Here is a 27,592-nt window from a genome sequence, read left to right on the forward strand (position 1 = left end):
GATGAACTCCAAATTCATAAACATCCATTTACAGCTTTTTACGAATACAGTTTGTTTTATAAACAAATGCATGAATAATGTAATTATATTGCTATGCTCCTCATTCCTATATCAGAAAGACAATTAACATGAAACAAAACAGCTACAGTTATGAAATATTTTCAGAAAATGTGCGCGATACATGAAACAACTTTGTACAGACATCTTTTCTGGATCTAATCTAAGACACAATATGTTTGTCAGCAGTAATTTGAAAAGGCTTTGTCCATGTGGCATGTCTCTACTTGGTTAACACATAACAGCCACAGCTGCAATGTCCCTAGCACCAAGGTAATATTAGTGTTCGGTCTCTCCATGGATGCCTGATTTATCAAACAAATATCAGCTTTAAATATATTGCCGAAATGCAACCATTCTTCTCCACACATTAGTTTATCTATGAGCTCTGAAAATATACAACTGTACATCTCAAAACACGCTTCTCAATTTTGGTATACTTGCATTCCAGCTTCCCAAATTTGAAGCAAAAGCTTCAAATTTAGGAAACTGGAATGCACACAGAAGAGCTACTTACAGGCCGATAGAGAGCTACCAATAGCTCATGAGCTACTCGTTGGTGTAGCCTACTCTACAGAAAGTAAAAACTAGTCAGCATGGAAGGTATCATGAATAAATCTGATCTCCCTTTGCTGGACTAGTGTTGGGGCCCTATGCATAGCAGCCTGAGGGGTTTGCAGCTGGCTCAGAGAGCACAAACCCCTCCAGCCCATATCCATGAGTGGACTTTGCAGCAAGGATCCTGTAGCTCTATATGGAATAAAAAACAAGTTACTTATCTGTACACTGTGGTTCAACAGTATTGATACCTTTGATAGATTCACATGCTTGAATCTTCCTCGTTGTCATGAAGGGAGTCCCAGGCTAACAGTAAAATCACAGCATAAAAGCTAAAAGGACAATCTACCTTGAAAATTAGCATTTAGTAACCAATAAGCCTCATTAACGAACATCCAAACTCCAGCTAAACACATCACAGATCCTAGAGTATACATCATAGACCCTAGAGTATCCATCCCATCAGGGCCACTATACCGCAGATTTCTTACCGAACATTGTGTGTTAGGGAGTCTCCATGAGCTCTGCTCAGTCACAATGTTTCTACCTTGAACTTTTCAACTTTGAGTTAGTAGTTCCTTTTCCTCAACCTTCTTATCAACTAAGGTGCTGCTAGACAGTGAGTTTACTCTTTTATTTTTGTATTTGTGCAGAATATCAGGCCCTGCAAGACTTGCGGAAAGTCAAGACTTTTCTCTGAAGAGCCTCATAAAGAGTGCTTATACTGCCTTTATCCAGATCTCAAACCTAAAGACTGTAAGCACTGCCGGACCTTTCTCTCAAAAACACTCAAAGATTGTGAGGGAAGACTTCTCATTTGGCTCCAAAAGAGAAAATCTGTGAGGGATTCTACTGTCTTGAGAGATCTAAAAAAGTAAAGATCTCAGAGCAAGGAGTCTTCGGTAGAGAAAAGGGGCGAAAAAAGAGCAACGTGAGTCGTCTCATTCCCAAAAAAGATCTGGTTCTGCACCTCCTTCTGCACCACATACTCCCTCAAACAAAATACACCCGTCGACGGGCTCGTCGACCAGACATTTTCTGCCAATGACTGTCGGAACGAGGATTCCGTTGATGGTTTCTTCAGCGACACTGACGTCGTCGGCTGTCGCGTCGACGAAGACTGAAGTGGTGATGTTGTCGACTGCTTCAGTAAGGAGTTCGACTACTCACGACCTGCCTGTTTATTGGAGGGCAAGATCCAGGCTTAGCCCTAGAGCCCATCAAAGCATCTGTTAAAGCCTCATTAAATGGTAATAAAGGCTCCTGTGAAGCTTGTGACGGATCCAAAACTTCAGTCAGTCAACAAAGTAGTTTTAACCTCTTGTGTAGGTAAAACTAAATGAAGAGTTTCTGCTGTTCTGTGAATTACAGTTGCAAAAGATGATTTCTCCTCAGTAGCCATAACTGGCATATGGGATGATAAACCAAAATCAGAAGTGTCAAGACCGCTAGCATCTTGCAAACCCTGCAAAATATCATCCAGAGAATATTCTGCATAAAAAAGATACTCTACCCGTGAAAGATCGCGTTCTGACCTAACATAACACCATAGTAGAATGCAACTGACCTTCAGAATCTGCTAAAATAATCGGACACACTGTTGGCAGCGGCGGCTCTGATACCGACGTTGTATGTGGGCTTGCACAAGGAACCTGTGGTGCCAATGAAAATGAAATTGAAGGTTCCATAACCATTAATTCCGACATCATTGGCCTGAAACAAGAGGCAGTGTTGGTGTTGAGGACGGATCCATTATTGTCTGACCAACCGGAGTCCTTGTCGGATTCATGGAGCCAGAAGGCATACCAACAGGATCCAGACAAACACCAAAGATCGAATCCATAGCTTTCTTTAGATCTCAATCTGATTTGGCATCACTACCTTATCCACTGGGATTCGAAATGGAAAACACGTCGAAGGAGGATTCCTTGAAGAAGACCTACTTCAAGAGGAAGGCCACAGTACCTCATGCGACTTCAAATGACAGCAACAATGAGAGTTGTGCCACACAGAAGAACAGTGGTTGGATTTCTTATGCTTCTATGGCTCTTCATTGACTAACTTGACTTCGACAAAGTCCAATCCTTCGAACGACTTCTCGATGGAGAACGAGACTGGTTTCTTGACCTCAACTGACCTCAAATGTTATCGACAAGCCATGGACATCAAACTGGACTAAGTCTTTGATTTTCTGAACTCTACTACTGCGAGTTTCGTTTCCCACTCTTGAATTGCCTTTTTGTTTATCTTGGCACATGATGAACACGACTTCAAGTCATGGCCGGAACCAAGACACCAGAACCATCATGTGGATCTGTGACTGACGGTTACAGGTCACACATGGCTTAAAGCTTGAAGGGTTTGGTGACAACTTTCACACAAAAAAGTAATTTCTAGAAGAAATTAACCAAACCATTGAATGACAGTTGAAGCTTCAGAACCAAAACAGTTGGAGTGGAAAGAAAGAAACTGAAGCCAGCATGAATAGGTGACGTATGCAAGGGGAAGTTGATGCCACAGTCTCTTGAGAAGAAGTCACTCACAAAACTATGAAGTATTAAAAAGGTGAGGAAAAGCAGTTAGAACTCTATCAGAAACCACTGGTGCCAATTAAGGCGACATTAGGAACATTTATTGCAATAAACAATAATGTAAACCAGTTCTTTCAGAGAAAGAAGAGAGAAAGTGATAGTGGATTATAGAAGAATTTGGTATTAAGTAAAGTTACTTAATAGTCTGTTTAATTGGTATAAACAGAATGAACAAGATACTTACTCATGGTAACACTATTTCTGGTGCTTGGTTTATCTAACCAAGGACTCCTCACATTTAGAATATCCCCAGGAACCAGATTGGACCTGGGAGATTTTTCAGCACCACCTTTGTGTGCCAGTAGATTATGTCATCCGGCTCAACACTGACCCCGTTCCACACCAGAAGTGGTGGCTGGAGCCCCATAAAAGCTCCACCGAAGCACGTTGACATCATTGTTTTCTTGACATTGACTGTACCCTCGAATGCAGAGGCAAAAAAACTATTATCTGTTCCTGTGTGCAGATCTGTAATTTGGGACCTTTTTCAATAAATCCACAATAAGGAGTGTTACTGAAGGTAAGGAATTTCTTCTGATGGATACTTCTAACTGCAGAGTCCTCACCTTTAGAATAGATACCAAAGCAAAAGCTCCCTCGGTGGTGGGTCTGTGTAATGAATCAGACCAAATGTGTCTGCAGGACAGAACGTCCAAAATACTCTTCCCGCCTCACCTGGCTATCAAAGCAGTAATACATTTTGAAAATGTGCACGGATGCCCACGTTGTGGCCCTAAAAACAGATAGGACAGGCACTCTCCTTGCCAATGCAGTAGTAGCCTCTTGGCCCTACTGGAATGGGCCAATACTTCTGAGTCTGCTTCTTGGCCAGTGATTGGCAGATCTTAATGCAAAGGGCTACTCACCGGGACAAATCCTTTCCTGCACTACCTTGCCTTTCCTTGCCCCAGAGGACCCCAAAAAGAGATGATTGCCCACCAATAGTCTTTGGTACAATCAATGGGAAAGCTCAGTGTTCTTTTGGGGTCCAAATGATACAGTCTATCCTCCTCTTTCAAGGGGTAAAGTATGTCAAAAAGCGTTAGAAGTGTGATGGACTGTCCAACATGAAAGAGTACAATCTCTGGTAGAATGGGAGCTCAAGCCCTCGACAGCACAACTGGATGGACAGAAAGAGCTCACTAATGCAAAAGGCTGAAGTTATCCCAATGAGAAAGACCATCTTGAGGGTCAGAAGACACAGAAGATAGCAGTGCAACGGCTCAAAAAAGGTGCACAAGGTAGCGTGGGTGAACATGGAGTAAGATGCACTCGCCATCAGCTCCTATCTGGTGCAACCAAACTGCATTAAAAGCAACCCTTTCTGTGGCCCAGGGAGCTCTGTGTCTCTCCGCTTGACCTGAATGCCACTCGCATACTGAGTGCGCGGCAGGGTCAACTTCCAGTGCGCGGCACGGGTGAAGGAGAGGCAGTTTGCCCTGCCCATGACTCGAACCAGAGGTCACCTTGCAGCACTTGGAGACTGCATAGTGAGGGGCGCCATTCCACCCGAATGAGAATATCGACGGACGAGTCAGATGCTCTAATCCTGGGCATACCTCTTGAGGAGAACAGGCAGAGAGGAATTTGCAAGCCCAACAGGAAACAGGAGGAGGAAAGTGGCGAAAATGATCCACTTGCTGTGGTGTAAGCAGGGCTTCGTAGGCGTTGCCTGACAAAGCGGGCCTGCATAGTTCAATTGATCGTGTGGTTTTAAAGTCCCTACTGCCAACAGGCAGTCCATACCAAGGTGCACTTAGCAGACCACAGAACAAATGGCCTACCTCAGCTTTCTACACTATCGAATTCAGATGCTAATCAGCCTCCCACAGTGCTGGTAGCCCAGGAGCATAGCGATAGATGTGACGCATCTGGCTTTTACTCCTGCGGTGGGAGCATGCTTTCTTATGACACGTGGCCCGAAGCACCACAAAAGCCATCATGTCCTGTAACCGAACAGTTCATTTACGATCCAATGCACCTTGGGGCATGGGAGATTCTGCCTTTGCAAAGGAAAACTACTTGATATTGTGAGGGCCCTGAAGTTTTAAGCTGAGTTGCAGCGACAATTACTCAATTCCAAAGGCATCTCTGCAGTGTTGGAGGGGATTTTGCTACTGAGCCGCAAGCTCTAGTCTACAACCAGCAGTTTGGTAGACAAAAGATATAGTTAAGATACTGGAAAAGACGAAAGCTAATGTAATATCCCACCTGCAGAAGGGGAAAACCGAAAATAAACTACCCGATGCTCTCTTGGTGGAAGAACTGACCAACAATGGCGCATATGTAACAGCTCTTGCTGACCGCAGAGAGGGGTTACGCGATGTATCATGGAGTTGCTGGGTCTGTTATGGTCAACTGTGCTGCGGAAGCCTGTAACAACTGGTACTCTACCCAACACTCAGAGTTTCTTACCTGGCACCCCACCATAAACGTACTTTAGATCCTCACCCATTGAGGGAAGCACTACTAGCTCAGACAAATAACTTGATTGTCCCACCTCTAATGGACAGGAATGTTTGGTTGAGGCTCGTTGGCCATCTATTTCGTTATACATTCCATTGTTGTTCTTACTTTGTTGAGTTCAGGAGGAGCTGGAGAATTTGGGAGGAACTGAGGGAAGTGAAACGCTTGTGGATCCTATATATAGATGCCCTTGCACATTTTCCTTTATATACTATGTTGCGTCTCGTCACTCCCAAAGAGGAGTATACTACCTTAAAAGAACTACAGGTTTTGCTGGGGTGGAAAATACTGTATGTAAAAAGACTTGCTAACAGTCTCTCTTAAACTGTGATGGGGAATTTTGGCAACGTTAAACTCTCTCGCTAAATGGAAAGGGCTGAACTTCCCCAACAAGCGGCGCCAGGTCTGGGGATACCACCCCCACCAGGATGTTGATATTATATTCCTCCAGGAAACCCACCTAATTAAGCAACATAATTCCATATAAAATGCCCAAAATACTCTCACAAATACTGGGCCTCTTATACCAGCAAAACAGTGGGATTTGCCACATTATGCAAAGCAGACTTTGGACAACAACCACTAGCAATTACTAGGGACAAAGAGGGTCACTACTTGAAGTTGAAAGTATAAAAGAGAAGGTCCAGCACACACTATGCTCAATTTCTATGGCTCCAATAAAGCACGGGACTCCTACATTTTGATCCTTTTTGACGGCACAGATACGAAATACTCAGGGAGATAGAATTGTTAGAGCAGATTTCAACCTGTTGTGGGACCCCGACATAGAAGAAGAAACATGCTACTTACCAGTATGCATCTGTTCTTGGCATGTAGAGCTGCAGAATTCATACTTGTGCATAGATTTCCATCTGGTGTTGGGCTCCGATGTTTGCAGTTTGTTGTTGTCTTGGAAGAAGTCTTTGTAGTCACGAGATAGGTGACTCCTCCCTTGGACGATAGCGCACATGGGCATCAACTCCTTCCGCTGATTGTTTTTCGACATGAAGGGAAATGATGGAGTTTGCAAGAAACAGAAAAGCTGTCCATGTGTAATGTATCTAAGTAAGATAACACTGGAACAGAGGCACCAGGGAGGCGGGTGGGCGTATGAATTCTGCAGCTCTACATGCCAAGAACAGATGCATACTGACTGGATTGGGGTATGCAAGAGCTTTGAAAGTGTCTATTGTGGCCTATAGATACTGATGTTTGTGGGACGGCTGGAGATGTGATTTGGTGAAGTTTATTGTGAACCCCAAGTTGTGAAGCAGGTGAATTGTTCGGTAAGTGTGGTGAAAACACTGACTGTATGACTTGGCTTTTATTAACCAGTCGTCCAGGTATGGAAACACATGAATTTGTAGTCTTCGCAAGTGGGCGGCTACTGCCGCCAGACATTATGTGAAGACTCTGAGTGCTGTGGTCACGCCAAATGGGAGTACCTTGAATTGATAGTGTTGACCGTCCACTTCAAACCTCAGATATTTCCTGCGAGTAGGGTGTATAGGAATATGGAAGTAGGTGTCCTTGAGTTCTAGAGTGGCGAGGAAGTCGCCTTGTTGGAAAAGTGGAAGGACCTGCTGAAGAGTGATCATGTGAAAATTATCTGATTGTATGTAGAGATTGAGTGGTCTGAGGTCCAGTATTGGTCTGAGAGTACAGTCCTTCTTTGGGATGAGAAAGTAAAGGGAGTAAACCCCCGTGCCTTGATACTGGAGGGGAACTAGTTCTATTGCATGCTTCTGAAGAAGTGATAGAACTTCTTGTTTGAGGAGCTTTAGATGTTCCTTGGACATTGTTTGGGTAGTATAGTTAGGGGAGTTGCAGTAAGTTCCAGGCAGTAACCATACTGAATAATTTGTCTTGCCCACTTGTCTGTAGTGATGGAGTTCCAGACAGGTAGGATCTGTGATAGTCTTCCTCCGACCGGAGTGGAATGGTCTGGAGGGAGCGGAGGGAAGTCATTGTTTGGTAGTAGGGGAGGTTCGGTTGTTGTTACCTGGACCGCTCCCTTTATTATTTCCGCTGTACCCCCCCAAAATATCCCTTGTTGGGGGATGTTTGTGTAGGAGTCTTGTAGGAGGAGGAAGTAGTGTCTGTGCCAATGTTCTTGGATCCACCCCTATAGAAAGAGCAACAAAAGGAACCTCGTGTGGGCTGAGATTGTAATGCTCCCATAGATTTTGCAGTGTCTGTATCTTTCTTAATTTTTTCTAGCGTTGTCTCCACAGCTGGGCCAAACAGATGTTTTTGATCGAACAGCTGATTTAAAATAGTTATTTGCACTTCACTTAAACCCGGAAATGCGTAACAATGCATGTCTGCGGAGTAAGACACTGGTGTTAATAGATCTAGATGCAGTGTCTGCTGCATCGAGGGCACATTTTATGGACGCATTTGTAATTATCTTGCCCTCCTGGACCAGATCGTTGGCTTTGGTCTTGTATTGGTCAGGTAAGTGTTGGATAAGAGTTTCAAGCTCGTCGTAGTGCGCCCGGGTATATCTGGCAAGTAGTGCTTGCGAGTTAGCTATCCTCCAATGATTGGCTGCTTGGGAGGCAACTTGTTTACCTGATGCATCCAGCAGTTTAGACTCTTTATCTGGGAATGGTGTATCACCAGAGGTTTGGGAATTTGTACGTTTTCTTGCATTGGACACTGCTAAAGAATCTAAGGGGAGTTGTCCTTTTATGTACACTAGATCTTTAGGGGCAGGCTTATATTTTTTTATCAATCCGAGGATTGAGAATACTGGCCCTGACAGGGTCTTTAAATATGTCTGGTGCCTGTTTAATGACATCTTTGAGCACTGGCAATGTGTGTATTGCTTTTTGTGACTGGGCAAAATTATCCAGTAAGAAGTCTTCCTCTATGGGGTCGGAATGTAGTTCCACGTCATGATATTGTGCAGCCCTATTAATGAGCTGACTAAATCCTATACTATCATCTGGAAGGGATGGCTTAGATGGGTATGGGTCTGGTTCAGGAAGGTCTGAATGATCTGTGAGATCATCGTAATCGTCCCATGTATCCTGTGGTGGGGTAGTGTCATCATCAGGGGCATCTAAAGGATCCTTACCATGTCCGCCCCCATCCCCCCTAAATCATCCTCATCCTGTGGTGGGAAGGGTGAGCATGGAGAAAGTCTAGGAGAGTTTATAGGAGACAAAGGTTTAGTAGGAAGGATAGGAGAAGAGGGACTTAGGGGTGAAGTTGCTAAGCCTCTATTCTTCACAGGTACCTCAGGTTTGTGTGAGGTATCAGATTTCCTCTTCTTTGTTGGAAGACTGACCATGTGTCCTGTTTAGGGTCCACATGTTATGTTTTTTGTTTCGGATCGACAGGATCTGGCCGAAACAGTTCTTCCTGCTGGTCTCCTTTCGGTGCCGATTTTTTCAGTTCTGAGCGTGGCTCTGATTTGGTCTCTATAGCTGTAGGAGGAGGTTGGTGCTCCTTTGGCATCGAAGTCAGTGCTGAGTCGGACCTTTTCTTCGGATCCGAAGATTTTTGGTGCTTTTCTGTTTTTGAAGCCTTATGGTCTTTTGGTGCTGAAAGGTTCAGCGCTGAGGCCTTTTTGGATGTAGTCGGAATGTGTATCTCTAGTTTCGGTACCGAAGGTGTTTTCTGGGTGCTGGTATGCGGCTTGCTCGGTCCCGAGCTGCTGGAAGGCTTTCCCTTTGTTTTCAGGGCCGGGCTCGGAGGCTGGGCTGCTGAAGTTTTCTTTCAGTCTTGACTAAGGCCTTCAGGCGAAGTTTTGACCGGAGCCTTCAGTTTTTTGGGTGGGGCAAGGGCAGGGACATTTGTACTCACTTGTTGCCCTGGAGTGATGTGGTCATCGGAGTCGGTGTCGTCAGCTTCAGAGGAGATCTCAACCTCTTCCGAATCCTCCGGAACGTCGGGCCTTAATCGAAAAGGTCTTCTGGCCCCGGTGTAGCATGACGCCATAACGTGTCATTGAGTCCGGCGATCACGGATGGTTTTCTTGGATCGAAAAGAGGCGTAGGCTTGGCAATCCTTTTCTTCGCGTTCTGTGGCCAGTGTCGATGACCGGAATCGAGGCTCGATGGGAGTTAGCGCGTCGAAAGGCACGCAAACAAAACAATTCCGTCTTATGTGATAGGTTGTGCGTTGAAAGAGGTTTGAAAACACGGTGCGATACCGGAGTGCAGCAAGTCACATCCGAACCCGATAGCGGAAAAAAAAAATCTGGGGATGGAGTCGATGCCCATGGCACTATCTTCCAAGGGAGGAGTCACCCATCTTGTGACAACAAAGACTTCTTCCAAGACAACAACAAACTGCAAACATCCGAGCCCAACACCAGATGGTGATCTATGCACAAGTATGTATTCTGCAGCTCATATACCTCGAACACATGATTTCGTATCAGTGCACAGGAGCAATATCAGCTCTCTCAAAAAGGAAAATACCGAATTGGGCCGGGTTTGATGCTTGGAGTTACCTGCACCTATAACTCAAATTCTTCTTCTATTACTCAGAAGTCCAATCCTCCTACTCCTGCATTGACCTCCTATTTCTTATACATTCTCTCCTAGGATGCCTAAAATACCCCCTGGTCCCTGATATTACTCTCTTAAACCACACCAGCATAGCACCTGCTTGGAGGGGCAGAATCCCACAATCACAGAGGCCTTCTTTTTATAGTTTTTTATTAGCATTTGTGATTTTATAACAGCCACAACAACAGACATGGTCATGAAAAGTATTTCTTATCGCTGTCATACCGTAGACATATCGGTACATCACTGGCAAAATTAGCCAGAGAATACACATCAGGAATGTTCACCGCTCACACATAATGTACAATGTTAAAGAAAGAAACTGCCTACAGGGTAGTCAAGGAGATTGTTGCAGTATGAAGGTGTCAAACAGCTGGCCAAATCCTAACACACAGATGTACAGTACAGTGCGAGTGCCCTAGTTGGACCTTTCTGGCATCTAGTCCAATGGGTCGTTGGCAGTGCTGCGGAGGAGGTATGCACGGGACGGTCCGCACATGTCTTCTGGCCAGGATATAGGTAGTTGGAGTAGAGTGTAGGTTTCGACCCCGAAATTACAGATCATCATATTGTGTAGCCAATTAGCAACTATGGGTATTCTAACCCGGTTCCAGTTCATTGCCACCCTTCATTTAGCCAATAACAAAGCCACTGTAGTGAGACTTGGAACCCCAGATGGGACCTCTTCAACATTACCAAGTTTTGCTATCAAAGCGCTTGGTTGTAGGGTATGGTGTGTTATGTCCGCTATTACACTAATTATCTCATGCTATAAATTAAGACTAGTGGGACATTCCCAAGCAAGATGAAGGCATCTAGTGTCATGTTGCCTGCCGCAATGGTAACTGTGATGAAAAGAGGGGTGATTTATATATTGTTTTCATGGAGTGACATAAGCCCAGTGAAAAATTTGTAGTATATTAACTTTTTCCTGTAGGTCATAGACAGGGTGCCAGTTTGTGTGCAGCAATATTTCGAATGAACAGTGGCTATAGATGTCCTAAGCTCTCGTTCCCAAGCCACTCTGCCCACACAAATACCTTCATGATGGCAGTTAAGTCCACAAATCCTTAGACACCTAGTGAACAGGGCTACTATTCATGATGCAATAAAAGAATAATTTGCCCTCAACACCCTCCCTGACACCTCCCCATACACTTTATAGGATGCCTTTGAAGCATTGATCAGGGACACCATTATCACCATCGAAATAGCAAGGGTAGCACGTCTAGTAGGGAAGAAATTAACATCTGAAATTAAAGCTCTTGAGCGCATACATAAAGAAACCCCCTCAAAATGTACCCAAAGACAATCAGCAATGCTAAGAGGGTAATTAAGAACATATTGAACTTGAAACAACAATTTTACAATAATGGAGATAAGGTTGGCACAATTTTAGCACGTAAAATTACCAAATCACACAAGCTCAGAACAGGCACAGACACTTGGGCACCAGGCAAAAACAAGAGTTCTTCCATACATTCTACTACACTCTGTACACTTAGAGATTCAAAAACAGGACTGATATTCATACCTATCTTCGGGACTGTGAGTGGACACGTATCTCACCATATCACAGGGACTAACTTTAGGAGCCTGCAGACTCCACTGAATTACTTATGGCTCTTAAATCTAACCCACTAGGGGAAACTCCAGGGCCCGATGGCATCCCATTAGACTTCTATAGAACCTTTTATCCCCTTTTGCAGGAGCATCTTACACCACTGTTCCATTCCTTCACCTGACGCTAGCCCCACCCCAATGGTGTGCTAGGCTGAGCTGATGCTTATACCCAGAGAAAGGCAAAGATCCAATAAAATGCACATCATATCGCCCAATAGCAACTTTAAATATCGATGCAAAGCTTTACACGAAGATATGGCATAATACCTAGTGCCTCTCGTCCTTAGCCTGATAAAGTAGAGCCAGATTGGCTTCATCCACTATCAACAGGGAGATGATAACATCACACAACTTGCATTCCTGGTTAAAAAGGCACACAATCATTAAATACCATCTCTGATTTTATCCTTAGATGCAGAAAAAGCATTTGACCGAGTTAGATGGACCTTTCCTTTCACAAAAAATCCAACCTGGTCGTATAATAACAAACTAACATCATGGCAGCATATTCCTTCCGTACAACTATCAGGGTCATTGCCAATGCACAAACCTCATTGTACTTGCGAGAGGCACAAGACAAGGATATACGCAACCCCTATTTTATTTGCATTAGCATTTCAAACCCTGGTCATTAAGAATAAACAATCTTGTAAGATATCGGGGATCGTCTTTGACGGTATAACTCATGAAATTAACTTACATGCAGACAATATACGCCTCACATTAACCTACCCCTCGGAATCGCTTCTTAAATTATTTAGAATTACGGAGGAGTTTGAGGTGGTTGAGAGCTTCAACATGAATGCAGGGGAGTCCATCACCCTTAATCTACTCTCCTCCCCTCATGATAGACAACAACAAAAAAGCCTTGTCTCTTTCAATGGGAAAGACAGTCCATCAGATATCTCAGCCTTTATATTATTACTCGCTTACAGGGTTGGACCAAAGCAAACGGGTCTGAATGCTGCAGAAACATTTTTGAGGCTATAAGAAGTTGGTGCCCTCTCTATGTATCATGGTTAGGGTGTATTCATATTGTTAAAATGAATATACTTCACAGAATACTTTATCTCTTTCAATCCGTCCCCACCCCTATCCCCACAGTAGATATCAACACTTCTTCAGAATAAGCTCAGAGCATTTATTTGGGAAGCTCAAAAACGCAACGATTCAAACCAGAACCTCATGCTACCAAGATACAATAGAGGTCTTGCCTGTCCTAATTTGCCTAAATATTATTGGGCATCGCATTGATGCTATTTGTCGGAATGGATGGTTTGGGAGAGAGGCAGAGCCTTTGGTTCTACAAGGACAGCACAGTAACATGTCGACCTTTAAGAAACTTGGCTTGGCTTCCTCGCCATGCTCTACCCAAAAGCGTATACTCAGCCACCTCCACTAGAACAGTGCTTGAATTTTGGGATCAGGTGGCAACCAGGAGAGGTTTTACAACCTTTCCCTTCTCTAATACACCAATAGCAAGAAACCTCGACTTTATGTCTGCAGCATCCCCTGCATCATAATTCCCCAAGTGGGAGCAGGGAAACTGCAGAACACTGAGTGGCCTGTTCCAGGCAGGGCCACTTAAATACTTTGAGCAATGCAAAAAGGAATTTCACATTTCCGAAAAAACACTCCTCCAATACTCGCAACTTAGACATTGGGCACCTTATCCTTCGAACGCCATTGCTGCCGCCCGACAAATAACCGCACTAGAGAAGCTAATTTGCTCATTCAGGAGCACAAAAGGCTGCAATGGGAGGGTATATGGCGAGATATCCCTAAAATCAACAGATACATCCCACATAGAAAATCTGTCTGTAAGGTGAAGTACCAATGGTTTCTTACCCCAGTAAGAGTGAGAATAATATACTCTAAGACCTCCACACTGTGCTGGCACTGCAACCAGCCAACTAGTGACTTCTTGCATGTCTGGTGGTCTTGCATGGTTGTTCAAACCTTCTGGAAAGAGATTTTGGGGCATATTAAAGGGACCTTGGCATATCCAGTTGTGGCCGTACTAAGTATTCTGATTCCTGGGCCACAACCAGCGGTTTTGCATGCATTGACTGGAAGTTGGTGTGCCATGTATCTGGAAGAGCCAAACAACTCATTGCCCTTTTCTGGTAAAAGAAAGAAGCACGTATCATCTGACCTTGGTTTCGGAGACTTTGACACACTCTAGCAATGAAGCAACTGCCTCAAACTCTCACGGTCTGAAAATAAATGTAATGCTAGTTTACAACCTCTTATTAACTGCATGTCGAAGCTCGAATACTTATGTTTCACAACCACAAGACTGAGAGCCCTCCATCTTCTTGACTGAATCATGGGATGGAGGTAAAGGAGACAAACCCCCCTCTACCCACAGCCACTTGTCCTATGAAACTGTGTGGGGGGGGGGGGGGTATTCACTGTGGTGATAATTCCTTTACCCTACATTGATTCAACCTCCCTGATGATGAGGAAGGCACCACTACAGAAAATGCCCCCACAACCCTTCATTTCTTAAACTCCTCCATGTGTAGGCAAACACCAAGTTTGCCTACCCCTCACCTGTGTCTCTTTGCTCTTCCTGTCTCTCAAATTCTCTTTTATTAGCAGTTTTATGTTTGAGGTGGGGGGGAGAGGTTGGGGGGATGTTAACCGAAATATTATTGGCTTGAAATCAGAATCACGATCCTTTAGAACATTTAGAGGCCTAAATGATACATCATAACATACAAGCTAGTGGCTTTTTTTTATATATCCACTGCTTTTCACCCTACATTTTGCGGCCTTGGCATAACTATGTATGTATTGCTTACACTGAATGAAAAACTTGCAATAAAAAGAGTTTGATAACTACACAAATGGTGCACATAAAGAAGTAAAGACCAAATTAAGATCCCACAGTGGAATCAAGAAAAGGTCTAAAGGTTTAGGAGGAAACATGGCTTAATTATTCAAGAAACTGCATTACAACATTTGAACAATGACGGTAGTCCTTTAAATAAGACAAAACAAAAGGCGCAATAAATAACTGTTAACAGTGCCCACTGCAGGGGGCGTGACCGACTGCCGAACATGGCAGCAGTCGTTTAGACGAGCTCCGTGCCTGGGCTCAAAGATCCTGAAAATTTACTGATACGCGTCGAGCAGGGGGGTCCACTGAAGCGTGTCCTGGTGGTGCAAGGCGGTGTCGACGATCGAACCTGCTTTTCAGCTCGCTGCCATCCTCTTACTGCGAACTACGCGGTCCGGAGCCTGTATGCTGACGAAGAGGGGGAGACGAGCCCGAGGCCGCGAGCCTGCTGCGCAGACTGGAGGACGAACCTGACTGTGGGCTCAACAGGGAAGAGGTCTCGTGTGAACACCCCGCCGATTGAAAAGCGCTGTACCGGCGGAAGAGACTCTTGTGGCTTGGTCCGGGCCCGGGCGGTGAGTGAGGCCGCGCCCCTGGGGTAGGCCCCAGGATTGGAACTACGCAAGGCCCGTGGGTTCCGGGCGGCCTGTGGCACTCGTCCGGGAGGACACCGCGGAGTGCAGCGGGGCCAGACTACGTGGGTGGAGCAGACAGAGGTGCACAAAGAACTGTCGCCGCCATGGAGGGTGGAGGTGGAGAGTGTGGAGTGATATAAGTGCAGGCGGCACCAATGCACGCTGGACTGCGCAATTGTTCCCAACAGCGGGCCTGATTAAGGAAGGGGGGCAGCCTGATTGTGCAGCGTGCCTGGAGCTCTTATTACAACTTGCACGGAAGGGCACAGTGACTAGGGCCCTACTGCGGTATATGCGCCCTGGAATGTAGGTCTGTTGTATACCTGGCTGGACACTCTGGTGACACAAATGAGCCGCTGCAGACATTAACAGGCTGGGAAGCCCTGGCAAAGATGCTAGCGGGGAAGCACCAGAAGACCCTGGCGACCTGTAGTGTGCCTCGGGTATACAGTATTGATGGTAAAGGGGGCCACAGAAGACATAAGGCTCTGCGACGCCCACACTTACGGCAAGACATAGCAAGGGCCGGTAACAGCGGCAAGCGACTGCCCTGCATGAGCACGAAGCCGGGTCGTGACCTCCTTCCATGCGGCTGTGATGCATTCCGAAAGGGCTGCTGAGGACTACCTGGAGCTGAAGCACACAGGACCTGCTACCTCTTCATAACACAGCAACCAAGCTGTTAACTCAGCTCACGCGGCCAGGACTACTGTGAAGGGCCGAAATAAAGGAATGCAATAAGACGCTGGGCCCAGTGTCGACCCCTCTATGGAGCAAGCAGTATTTGACGTAATCTCTCAGCCGCCCAGTTGTATACCACTTACAATTGAGGCAGAGCCCATGGATAAACTGGATCTTATTCTTCAGGAGGTAAGGGACTCCAGAAAAGCCATTGAACAGCAAATTGGCGCCCTCACGACCAGTCTCATGCTGCTTAAGGCAGACCATGCAAAGCTCGCTGATAAGGTGAAAGATACTGGCAGAGCTGTCTCCATAACAAGTCCAGAACATGACCCTCATACAACAGCTCCAGAAACAAGTTACTACCCTGATGGACAGAGTTGAAGATGCAGAAGGGAGGGCAAGAAGAAATAATGTACAAGTCACTGGGCTGCCAGAACGATTTGAAGGAAATGATTCAACCCGATATATGGAGCAGTGGTTCCGTGAGCATGTCACCTCGGAGGGTCTCTCCGCTCAGTACTGAGTGGAACAAGCACACAGGATACCCACCGGCCGGCCTAAACCAGGTGCTCTCCCTCGGCCTCTTATTGTCCGGCTGTTAAACTACAGGGACCGAGACAAGCTCTTAAAAAAGGCGAGGGACCTGTCTCAGATTAACTTTGAGAATAGTCGAATATCGCTCTATCTGGATTGTACACTAATGGTGCAGAGACAGCGCTCCTCCTTCATGGCAGTTAAAAAGAAACTGAGAGACCTGAATCTAAAATATGCGCTACTCTTTCTGGCTCAATTGAAAATTATCCACGACCGTAAAACACACTTTTACGAGAGCCCGAAAGACGTTGAGGAATGGGTGGAGGTGACAGAACCCACTGCGAGTGGGGACAATGCCTTCCAGAGCACACATCATAGCTTCAACCGAATGTAACCGACTGGTAACCGTCGTAGCAGACAGATATGCAGGAACTCTCGATGGACCAACCCAATGTCGCAGCAGATGCAGCAGAGCAAAAAACAAGCGCTCATAGCAGCTGCTACCTTTCGACTGACGGTACTAGCAGAAGACCCAGCCTCCTCAGAAGAAAACGTGAATAGATCGGACGCTGAAGGCAGAGTGGCCCTATTTCCCACCGTGACCCCACAGACGGCAGATGGTTTGTTTGGCTGACCTTCGGAAGACACTGCTGCTTATGGACCTGCCTCCGACAATGATACCATATCCTTTTGTTAAAATATGCTGAGGCGATGTATGTACACACATTTCCCGAGCCCGGGGTTCCGTTCTGGCGGAGCTCTATAGTATACTGGAGAGCAGGATTGCACCCCGTAATTGGCGTTGGCGATGACCCCCAATTTGCAAATGCTGTTTCTGTACAGGGCATAGTTTTGTTTGCCATGTTTAGTTATATGGTCCGGTACAGTTTTTTGACCGGACAGAGTTTTGGGATTTTTGGGGAGAGACACAGTCCTACTCACTCGTTTACTCTGGAGCAGCCTACTAACAGCACATACAGGACACAGTCTGTCATGAAGATCAACTTAGTATTGCAATGCATATACTCAGTACATACAACATAATAACATGGAATGTTCAGGGTTTGGGTTCAGTGCAGAACGCCATAGAATACACGCACAATTGCTCAGATGCAAAGCACAAATAGTATATTTGCAAGAATCCCACGTGCTGGAACAGGAGGCAGTGAAGCTACGTATTAAATGGAGAGGGCAGGTTTTCTCTACTAGGTACTCTGGATATGCGCGAGGTCTCACAATATGGATAATACATGGGGTGCTTTTTAAACCCTTAGAACAAAGAGTTGATAAGCAGAGACGCTATATTTTTATACGAGGGTCACTTGATGGTCAGCAAGTAGTACTGGGTAGCACATATGCACCGAATTCTGAGCAGGAACGGTTTCTAATTAACCTGAACCTAGCACTAGCAGGCTGGGAGATGCATCCCTGGATTATAGGCGGGGATTAGAACACAATTATGAACATTGCATTAGACGGGTCCCATCCCCCTCTAAATGGTGCGGGCGTGATTAAAAAGGCGAAGGCACTCTGCAGCTCGGCGGAGGGATGGGGGGGGATCTATGGAGGATGCGGCACCCGACACATTGGGAATACTCTTTCTACTCCCCGGTCCATATGCTACATACAAGAATAGATAGAATATACTGCTTAAACATGATTGCGATGTAGGTCACACGCTACGTATCTAGCGAAAACCTTTTCAGATCATAACCCACTAGAGATAACAGTCACGTGGGGCAGGATATCTACTACGGTGCCAACCTGGAAACTGTGGCCACAGTTTAGAAGACATGACAGGGAGAAACCGGCACCACTCCAGGAAGTACGTATTCAACATGCGGAATTGTTAGAATCTCTCCGACTCATAGATCACCAATGATACACGCAGATGCGTCATTCCGAGGCGGACAAATCTGGGACACTGTTAGCTAAATTACTGCGAGATGACCCTCTTGCCATTGTAATTAACAAGATCACTACACTGACGGGTGAAAAAGCACATAACCAAAATGACATTAATGTGGCTTTTTGCCAGTACTATGCCTCATTATACAGTAAACCTGTAGACAGGGAGGGCACACGAATAGACTACTTCTTACATGCACTGCCATACCCACAACCGACTGCAGCAGCCCTGAAAGAACGGTCATGTCCCAATACCAAAACTGAAATCAAAATAGCAATTAAAGGGCTCCCACATAATAAAACTCCTGGGTTGGACGGGTTACCTACAGAAATTTATGATATTTTCAAAGACTCACTCCTGCCAGCCTAGAGCTCCGCTACAACACAGCGTTGAAGGAGGGAGCACTGCCCCTCACCATGGCACAGGCACTGGTGGTCTCGCTCCCGAGCCGGGAAGAGGCAAGCTATCGCCCACTGTTGTTGCTTGCAACAGAATACAAAACACTAAATGAAGTGCTGACAAATAGGCTCCTGCCCATCTTGAATAAGCTGATACACATAGACCAAACTGGCTTCCTGCCGGCCCGGAGCACGTCTTTGCACACCAGGAGATTACACCACCTCATGTCAGCCGCCCTAGAACGCTACACTTACGCGGGTTGTATATCGCTGGATTTATGCCAAGCGTTCTATACGCTAAATTGGGAGTACATGTTCAAGGCACTGACGAAATTTGGGCTGCCGGATGATTACATTAAATGGCTCCACTTGTTGTATGATGCCCCCACTGCCCGTGTTCGTACAGGGGGTCATATATCGGCTGAATACCTGATATTTAAAGAACCGAGGCAAGGCTGCCTATTTTCACCACTCCTGTTCATATTGGCAGCAGAACCCTTAGCACTCAAGTTATGTGCGAGACGCACAAGAGCTGGGCATACAGATACGGCCCACAACACACCTCTTCTCCGCCTATGCGGACGACATTATCCTTTATAATAAGGACCTTTAGTCTAATTTGGCCCGTCTCTCTGTGATTTTCAACACATTTGAACACATATCGGGTCTAGCCATTAATCCGACAAAGTTGCACGCCTTTTTTCCCGTGAGCAAGTCTCGCATACAGAAATTACATTTGGGCCCACAGTGCTACAGGTAGCTCCGCATACGTTTAAATATCTGGGTATCCATGTGTACAGGACTCCCATTGATATGTTGGACGGCAACCTCAATAGAGCAATTAGAGCCATACGCTCTAGCATTGCCTTCTGGATCACATTAGTACTGTCGGTGATGGGCAAGGTAGCTATAACAAAAATGGTGGTTGTTAGACCTGTCTGGCTTTTTGCGTAGTCCCTCCAAATTATTATTTATTTTGTCCCCTTTTTGCCCCTCATACCTTTAATAATTTTTGTCCACTAACTTTTTCTAGGTGTTGGTCAAGGGGATAGGTGTTCTTTTCCTCCCCCTCATAGTTTTTCACCTCAGGCCTAGAGGCCTGTTCTGACAGAAATAGTTGGAGTCACAAAATGGTGGCTACCAACTGCCCTAACTGCCAAACCCAGAACCTGTCCCATAGAGTAGTATAGGGTGTTCCAGAACCTTCTGGTCCCTTCTGGACTCCTGAGGGTCAGCCTATAAAAGGCGGAATGCTGGACAGCCATTTTGTCTCACTGGAGAGAGTCAGCTGGAGGACAGGCTGTAGCTGAAGGTGGGGGTAGGCTAGTCAGAGGGTTGCCTTACTGATTCACCACCCTTCCTCCCTTGGGTTACTTGTCCTGACCCCGCTGTTTTGGATGGCTGGAGACCCTGGGCGCCTGATCAACCCCTAGTCTGGAAATACAGGAGTGTCAAGAGGAGAAGGAGACTGCAGTGCTGCGGAGCGCAGTCCTCTGCCCAGTGAGAGAGAGACCTTTGAAAGGGTGCACTTCATCCCCAATTCCTGCCAGCACCAAGGGTTAAGAAGTCTCTGAAGGATAGAGATTGGGAGCTGACATGTGAAGCGATATAGTTCTAGGTCCATCGCCTTAGGTGTAAAGCAGACTTTGGCCAGTGTGTCCCTGTGGGACCTTACCTAAAACGCAGGCGACAGAACTCTACTTCCTGTCAGGAAACAGAGGAAGGAAAGGGGTGCCGGTTCTTATGAGGCAGCGCTGATCTCGCCGTGTACAGGACCCCGGGGGCACCGGCCGCGTTGTGGTGGATGTGGCACTGATTTGAAGGTATTCGAGCGCTATCGCGCATGCCCCAGGCGATCCCACTTCCACAGTTCAGGAAGGGCCTAGGATCGAGCAGGCCTGTGAGAGAAGCGTCTCACCATCGGAGTCAGCGCGAGAGAGAAGCGTCTCGCCATCGGAGTCAGCGCGAGGGAGCAGCGTCTCACCATTGGAGCCAGCGAGGTGAGAGGCGGTGACAGCGTGGGCGCCTCGCGCATGCCTGGAGGTGTAGTGTTCCCCTGACCAGAGCGAGGGAGAACTGAGGAGGAGCGCAGGGAACCCTTCGGCGGCTGTGGGCGTGTGGTGTCACCTCTTCCCTGCTCGAGCGCCTCCTGAAGGAGCTGGCGTGAGCGGGAGGGGAAACCTGAGGAGCCCGATAGCGGCAGGGGAATTCTGTTTACTCTGTCCTTCTCCGCTCGTGAGCTTTACAGAGCAGTTGGCTCGAGCGGGGTGGGAAGGGCTGAGGGGCCCTGGAAGCTGGTGAGCCTTGCCAGCGCTTGGTTCCTTTGTTCTGCCAGGTGGTTACCCCCATCTCCTGGCGTACCAAGACGACAACTGAAAATCCTACCACAAGTAAGGAGGTGAACCAAAGGGGGGGGGGGGGGGGGGGAGTGACTTCCATTAGGAGAATAACACGAGGGAAAGGGGGGCGTGACATAGCAAATTGTGGAATAGAGAATCTGTTCCTATGTGTGAAGCACCCTTGGAGAATCCCTGAAGGGACTTCCTGAATTGTTGCTCTATTTGGAAAAGTCATATTTCTAGTTGCCAGTAGTGGAGAGGAAGGAAATAAGAATCCTTTACTAGAGAAGTATAGGCTCCGCTTCAAGGGAATTACTGTTCTTTGATGAGAAGGTGACAAGCCAAGAAAGGGGAACTGTAAGATTGACATTGAAATGGTTATTGCTTACCTGACTAAATGTAATGTGCTGATAAGTTAATAGAACTGTGTTTTGACATTATTTGGCAATTTTAAAAGTACTGTTTCTTCTCCTGACAGAATGTATTATACTGAACTGTGAATTCTAGAACCAAGAGAGCAAAGGTATTATTTTTATAAACAAGTACTTATTTTTCCAACATTGGTGTAGTGTCCTTTTTATGTGTTATTGCGTGGAATTACTGCTGGGTGGTTTGCAACCTTCACACTTGAGCCTCTAGTATTGTGTCTTACCCTAGGCCAGGCTACCCTAGGTGACCTGACATCCCAGGTTCCAACAGTGGTCCTCTCCACAACTGATTTACTATTTTACAAACCTCCCTATGTTGATCTCACAGAACACCTTCAAACTTTTAAACACCATGCTTATTCACCTCACCTGGGGGCCCGGCAGACGGAGGATAAACCTCAAAAAGCTCCAGCTCGGTACGGAGAGGGGAGGTCTGGGAGTGCCGGACATCAGAGCATATTACTATGCCTGCCAGTTACGATGGCTGTCGTTTTGGACGGCTGGGCGTAATGTGCCTGAAATAGGGTATACTGAGCGTGATATAGAAAGAGGAGCCCTGCATTCACTGCTGTTGCCACGCTGCAAACCTCCCCAGCACCTTCCAACCCTGTTGCGCATAGCGCTGCAGTGTTGGAAAGCTGCACTAAAATACCACACCCTGCCTACGCAGGCAACAAACTGTTGGCGACGAGGACTCTACACAGCTGAACTCACGCATTTCAAACATCAAAATTCAAGATTTTCGACATTTCATCATTCTATATCATCTGCTGCATCTACATTCATACAACAGAGTTGCTGTGGATTTTGATTTCTGGTGTCTTCTACTTCAATCTATAACTCTAATCCCTCAAGATAAGTCTATTAAACCTTATTATTTACATTTATCTCTGGAAAGACAGTGTGCTATATATATTTTTTTAAAGATGGTGGCAAGCATGGTTGGTTAATATTTTTTGTATTTTAATTCGAGTTTGTGACACTTTATTTTGCCATTTCCTTTGACTCGAATTTCGACTTTTGCGGTGTTATGGGCAAAGCGTTTTTGGATTCAAGTAATATCTGAAGACTCTGTTACCTCTTCATCTTATGGTGGTTGTTTGCTGTGCTGTGTTGTTCAACAATCTGGAGGAGAGGAGTATATTTGTAGACAAATTGTTTTGAAAAAATATCAACATTTCCAAGGATGTTTATGTTTAAAAAACTTGTTAGCTGACTGTTAGCACGCGCGCTTCTTCCTCGAGCGTCTTTGGTTAAAAAGCGCAACTGTTTGTCCCGTGCTCTAGAGTCCTTTCGCTCAGCCACATCATCGCAACGCAAGATCGCCATTATTTCTTTGACTGAGGCAAGACCTATACGCGTAGTCTCGCGCATGCGCCTACACGCGTGAGACTTTGACATGTTTAGTCTCGCGCATGCGCATAAACGTTAACTCTTGCCAACCACATGGTTGGCAAACAAGCAGATTTCGAGTTTTTAAGAGTCTGCGCAGGCGCGTTTGTTTCAATCTGTCTACTGTTTAAAAACGCCAACCATTTATTTCTTTTTCTTGCCAACCATGATGTCACAGTCCTATTCATAGAACATTCAACATTCTTGGATTTTTACAATACAAAAGAAGATGTAAGTTCTGAGTGGATCTTGTGGAAGGTTTTCATTTATTCTTCTGGCGCAGACAGCATTGTTTTAACTCTATTCATAGTTCACAAAGGACATAGTTTCATTTATCCTTCAACAAAGTAAAGTTCAACATTCCTAAGTCTTTATCTTTAAGTATTCAAGAACCTATGGTGAATCATCTTTCAATTTATCCATCAACAAAGTAAAGTGGAACATTACAAAGGCTTTATCTTCAAGCACACAAGAACGTATGGTCAACCATCTATTTATGGATACTTTTCCTCAGTGATTCACACACATTTCAAGTACACATGATGGTAGCGGATTACCTCCAGTGATTTGTGAATCATCTATTTACTACAGTAATTTGTGAATCATCTATCTACTACTACTTTTCTTCTGTGATTCACACACATCTCATGTACACATTAATCTGGTGAATTACCTGCTGTGATTCGCACACTGATATTACTCAAGAACATTATCTTTTGGAGGTATAAATTTGGCATCAATTTTTAATATTTTTGTTTTTTGTTTTAGTGTTTACAAACTATGTCCTTCATGCAATCTATCGATGCACCTCCTTCATTTCTTTAAACTCCTGGTGAACCTACAGTGAAGTGGGATGTCTGGTTTGATGCATTCAAGACATTTTTAGGTGCCATTGGTGCGTCTAGATTCCGACCAGAGAGGAAAAAGTTTTACTACTACATTCGCTGGGGTTTGAAGGCAGATCTATCTTTAAACACTTACCTGATCTACCTGATGGAGATGTAATTTTAGATGATTATCTAAGCACTGTAGCTAAACTTAAGGCACGTTTTGATAAACAACCTAATTTGATTGTATTAAGACACAAGTTTTTTGAGAGTAAGCAATCGGATAGTAAGGATGTTGATGACTACATTTCTGTTCTCAGGCAATTAGCGTCTTTATGTCCGTTTGAAAATTTCACAGAACAATTAATCCGTGATCAATTTGTAGGGAACTGTAAGGATAAACATATCAGACAAAAGTTATTATCTATGGATAACCCTTGTCTCGATGAAACAATTAAAGTGGCCAAAAGCATTGAAACATTGAATATATCTCTAAAAGAACTGGAAGATAAGCCAAGTGAGTCTCCTGCTATAAATTATATAGGTTCATCAAAAAAGTATAAAACTCCTTTTGTTAAGAAAGGTATGTCTCACTTCTCTAAGAAGAAACCTGATAACTCTATACCTTCTAATATGTGTTTGCGCTGTGGTAGTTCTCCCCATACTAAAGGTACTAAATGTCCTGCTCTTAATGTCACATGCAACTACTGTGGGAAGATAGGTCATTTTTCTGCTGTATGTTTAAAAAGGATATTTCAAAAGAAATCTGTGGCCTGTGTCTTGGAATCTGATGACTGTGGATCAGACGATGAGATTGTTTCTGTTGTCTGTGATCACAGTCATTCTGATGAATCTTCCATTCCACTTACAGGAGATCCCTCTACATGTGTTGATCCAATTGTCGAAATCAGAGTCGGTGATAAAGCAATTAATTTATTAGTTGATTCTGGTGCTAGGATCACTATGATAACCCAAAAATTGTTTCAAGAGACATGGGGAGAGAGGGAACTTTTTCCTCCTGATCGATCTCCAGTATCCTATGAAGGACGGAAGATCGATTTACTGGGTTTCATAGAGGATTTTCTTGTGTTCAAGGACAGGAAGATCAGAGGAAAGATTTATGTGGCTGTTAAAGGCCTTAATATCTTAGGGTGGTTCCATCAGGGATTATTTGGAATGCAGTTAAGACCGGGAACAAGAGAGCAAGTTATGCTAATCACTTGTAATGAAGAAAACACTAGGTGGATCAATGAATTTCCCACTGTTTTCAGTAACAAACTGGGAAGGATTTCTGGTTTCAAACACAAGATTATTGTTAAAAAGGGCGCTACTCCTATCAAACACAAACTCAGGAGTGTTCCTTTTAGTGTCAGGGAGGATCTTGAAAAAGAACTTACTTCATTATGCGAGATGGGAGTCATAGAACCTACTGATTCATCACTCTGGCTTTCTCCCTTAGTGGTAGCCCGGAAACGGGATGGTAAATTGCGAGTATGTGTTGATCTTAGATCACTCAATAAAGAGATCTGGGTTGACTCACACCCACTGCCCAAAATTTCTGATTTATTTTCATGTATCAAAGGTGTGACCATTTTTTCTAAACTCGACTTGGCTAGCGCCTATCATCAGATAAAGCTGCACTCTGAATCGTGCTCCTTGACAGCATTTGTTTCCCCTCTTGGCACTTTTCGTTATAAAAGGATGCCGTTCGGACTAGCTTCCGCGGCATCAGTCTTTCAGAGGGTAATGCAGAACATGTTGAGGGGTGTCGGAGAGGTGCTTGTATTTCAGGATGACGTCCTAATTTATGCCAAGAATAGCAAGATTCATGATAGGATTATCAGAAAAGTGCTCGAAATTTTTTAACAAAAAGGTGTGGTTTAAAAAAATTAGAAATGTAAATTTGCATGCGAAGAGATAGAATATCTAGGACATCTTTTGTCCAGGGATGGCATTAAGCCTAGGCAGGGCCTCATTGATGCGATAATGAATGCTCCAGTCCCCAGTGATAAAACAGGAGTTAAGTCTCTATTGGGGTTATTGGAGTATTATTCCAGATTTGTCTCCAACTACGCGTCCATAGTTAGACCTATTAGTAATCTTCTCAAGAGCTCCTCAAAGTTCAATTGGTCCTATGACTGTGACAGTGCGCTCAGGGTGATTAAAAACGCTCTTAAGGAGAGTAATGTCTTGACACCTTTTGATCCATAACTACCTTGCTATATTACTGTGGATGCGTGTAAAAGTGGGCTAGGTGCTATTCTTACGCAGAGGTCAGTTGACAAAGAGTGAACAGTTGCATTTGCATCTAGCTTTTTAAGAGGAGTAGAAGAACATTATTCTGTTATTGAAAAGGAATTATTAGCCTGTTTATGGGCTATCGATAAGTTTTGCCCATATATTTGGGGAAGACACTTCAACCTGCTAACAGACCACAAACCTCGTGTCAATATTATCTTCTGGTCCTAGTAAATGTTGTACCCCTAGAATCATAAGACTGGTAAACAAGCTACTACAGTATCAGTTCGACATTACACACACTGCTGGGGGTAAGAATGTCAGAGCTGACTATTTGTTGCGTTTTCCCCAATCTTCAGATATTTGTGAAGGCACAGGGTTTCAAGATGTATGTGATGAAGATTGCTTTGTGGCATCTGTTGATATTCCCATTTTAGCTGTTGGGTCAGAAGGTGATTAGAGGGTAGCATTCTCTGAGGATAATGTTCTTCAAGATGTATGTAAGTTTGTGATGAATGGATGGCCGAGCAAAAAAACTCTCTCTTCTGAACTACAGCCATACTGGAAGGTTGAGTCAGAAATATCGTTAGAGGATGGGTTACTGAGGAGGTGTGATAAGTTGATTCCACCACATTCACTCAAGTCAGTCATTGTTAAAGAAGCTCACAATGGACATCTGGGCATTTCTCTTACCACTCAACGTGTTCGAGAAAAGTTTTGGTGGCCGACCATGGACAATGAGATCAGGTATTCTGTCGAAAATTGTTTGCTGTGCTGTTCCTCGGATAAGACGCTTAAGGTCAATACTCCTCCCTTGTCTCCTGTCGAGTGTCCTAATGGGCCATGGATTAAAGTAGGAGTGGATATAATGGGTCCATACGAAGTTTTACCCCAGAGCATGAAATTTGTAATTGTCATGATAGAGTGTGCGACAAAATGGCCTGAGATCAAGGTTGTCAGAGAAGCTAGTGCCACTAGTGTTATCAAATTTATGAAAGAGGTGTTTTTGAGGGAAGGTTTTCCTCAATTTCTTGTTTCAGACAATGGAAGTCAGTTTGTGAGCAATGAATTTCAGATTTTCCTTAAATCATGTGGAATTAAACATCTCAGGAGTTCTCTTTATTACCCACAAGGTAATGGTCTTGTGGAGAGGATGAACAGAGTGGTAGGGGAATGCATTAAGTGGGCTGTTGAAGGTAGGCATGGTGTGTTGTCTTCTTTAGATAGTATGTTGTGGTCTTATAGGACCACTCCCCATTCCACTACTAAGTTTTGCCCTTTTGAGGTTTTAAGGGGAAGGAAAGCCAATACAAGTTTTTGTCCGGGTTGGATGAACAAATGGTTTAATTCTTTGGTTGATGTTGAGGTTATAATGGATAATGTCAAATCCAATGTACTTTTTATGCATGGAAAGGAAAAGGAGTGGTTTGATAGGAAAAGAAATGTTAAAGTTGTACCGTTGTGTGATTTTGTGAGGATCAAGAAAGCTGTACATAAGAGAAGCTATCCTCTATGCGGATGATGGCCTTGTGTACATTACCGACC

General features: G+C 44.8%; 1 protein-coding gene across 1 annotated transcript in view; it reads right to left on the bottom strand.

Moving 5' to 3' along the window:
- IFT172 (intraflagellar transport 172) overlaps positions 1–27,592 on the bottom strand; it is a 1,181,874-nt gene that overhangs the window by 689,426 nt on the left and 464,856 nt on the right. The gene's annotated exons all lie outside the window — the stretch shown is intronic.

This window comes from Lissotriton vulgaris, chromosome 6 (genome assembly GCF_964263255.1).
Source record: "Lissotriton vulgaris chromosome 6, aLisVul1.2, whole genome shotgun sequence".
NCBI classification, from domain to species: domain Eukaryota; kingdom Metazoa; phylum Chordata; class Amphibia; order Caudata; family Salamandridae; genus Lissotriton; species Lissotriton vulgaris.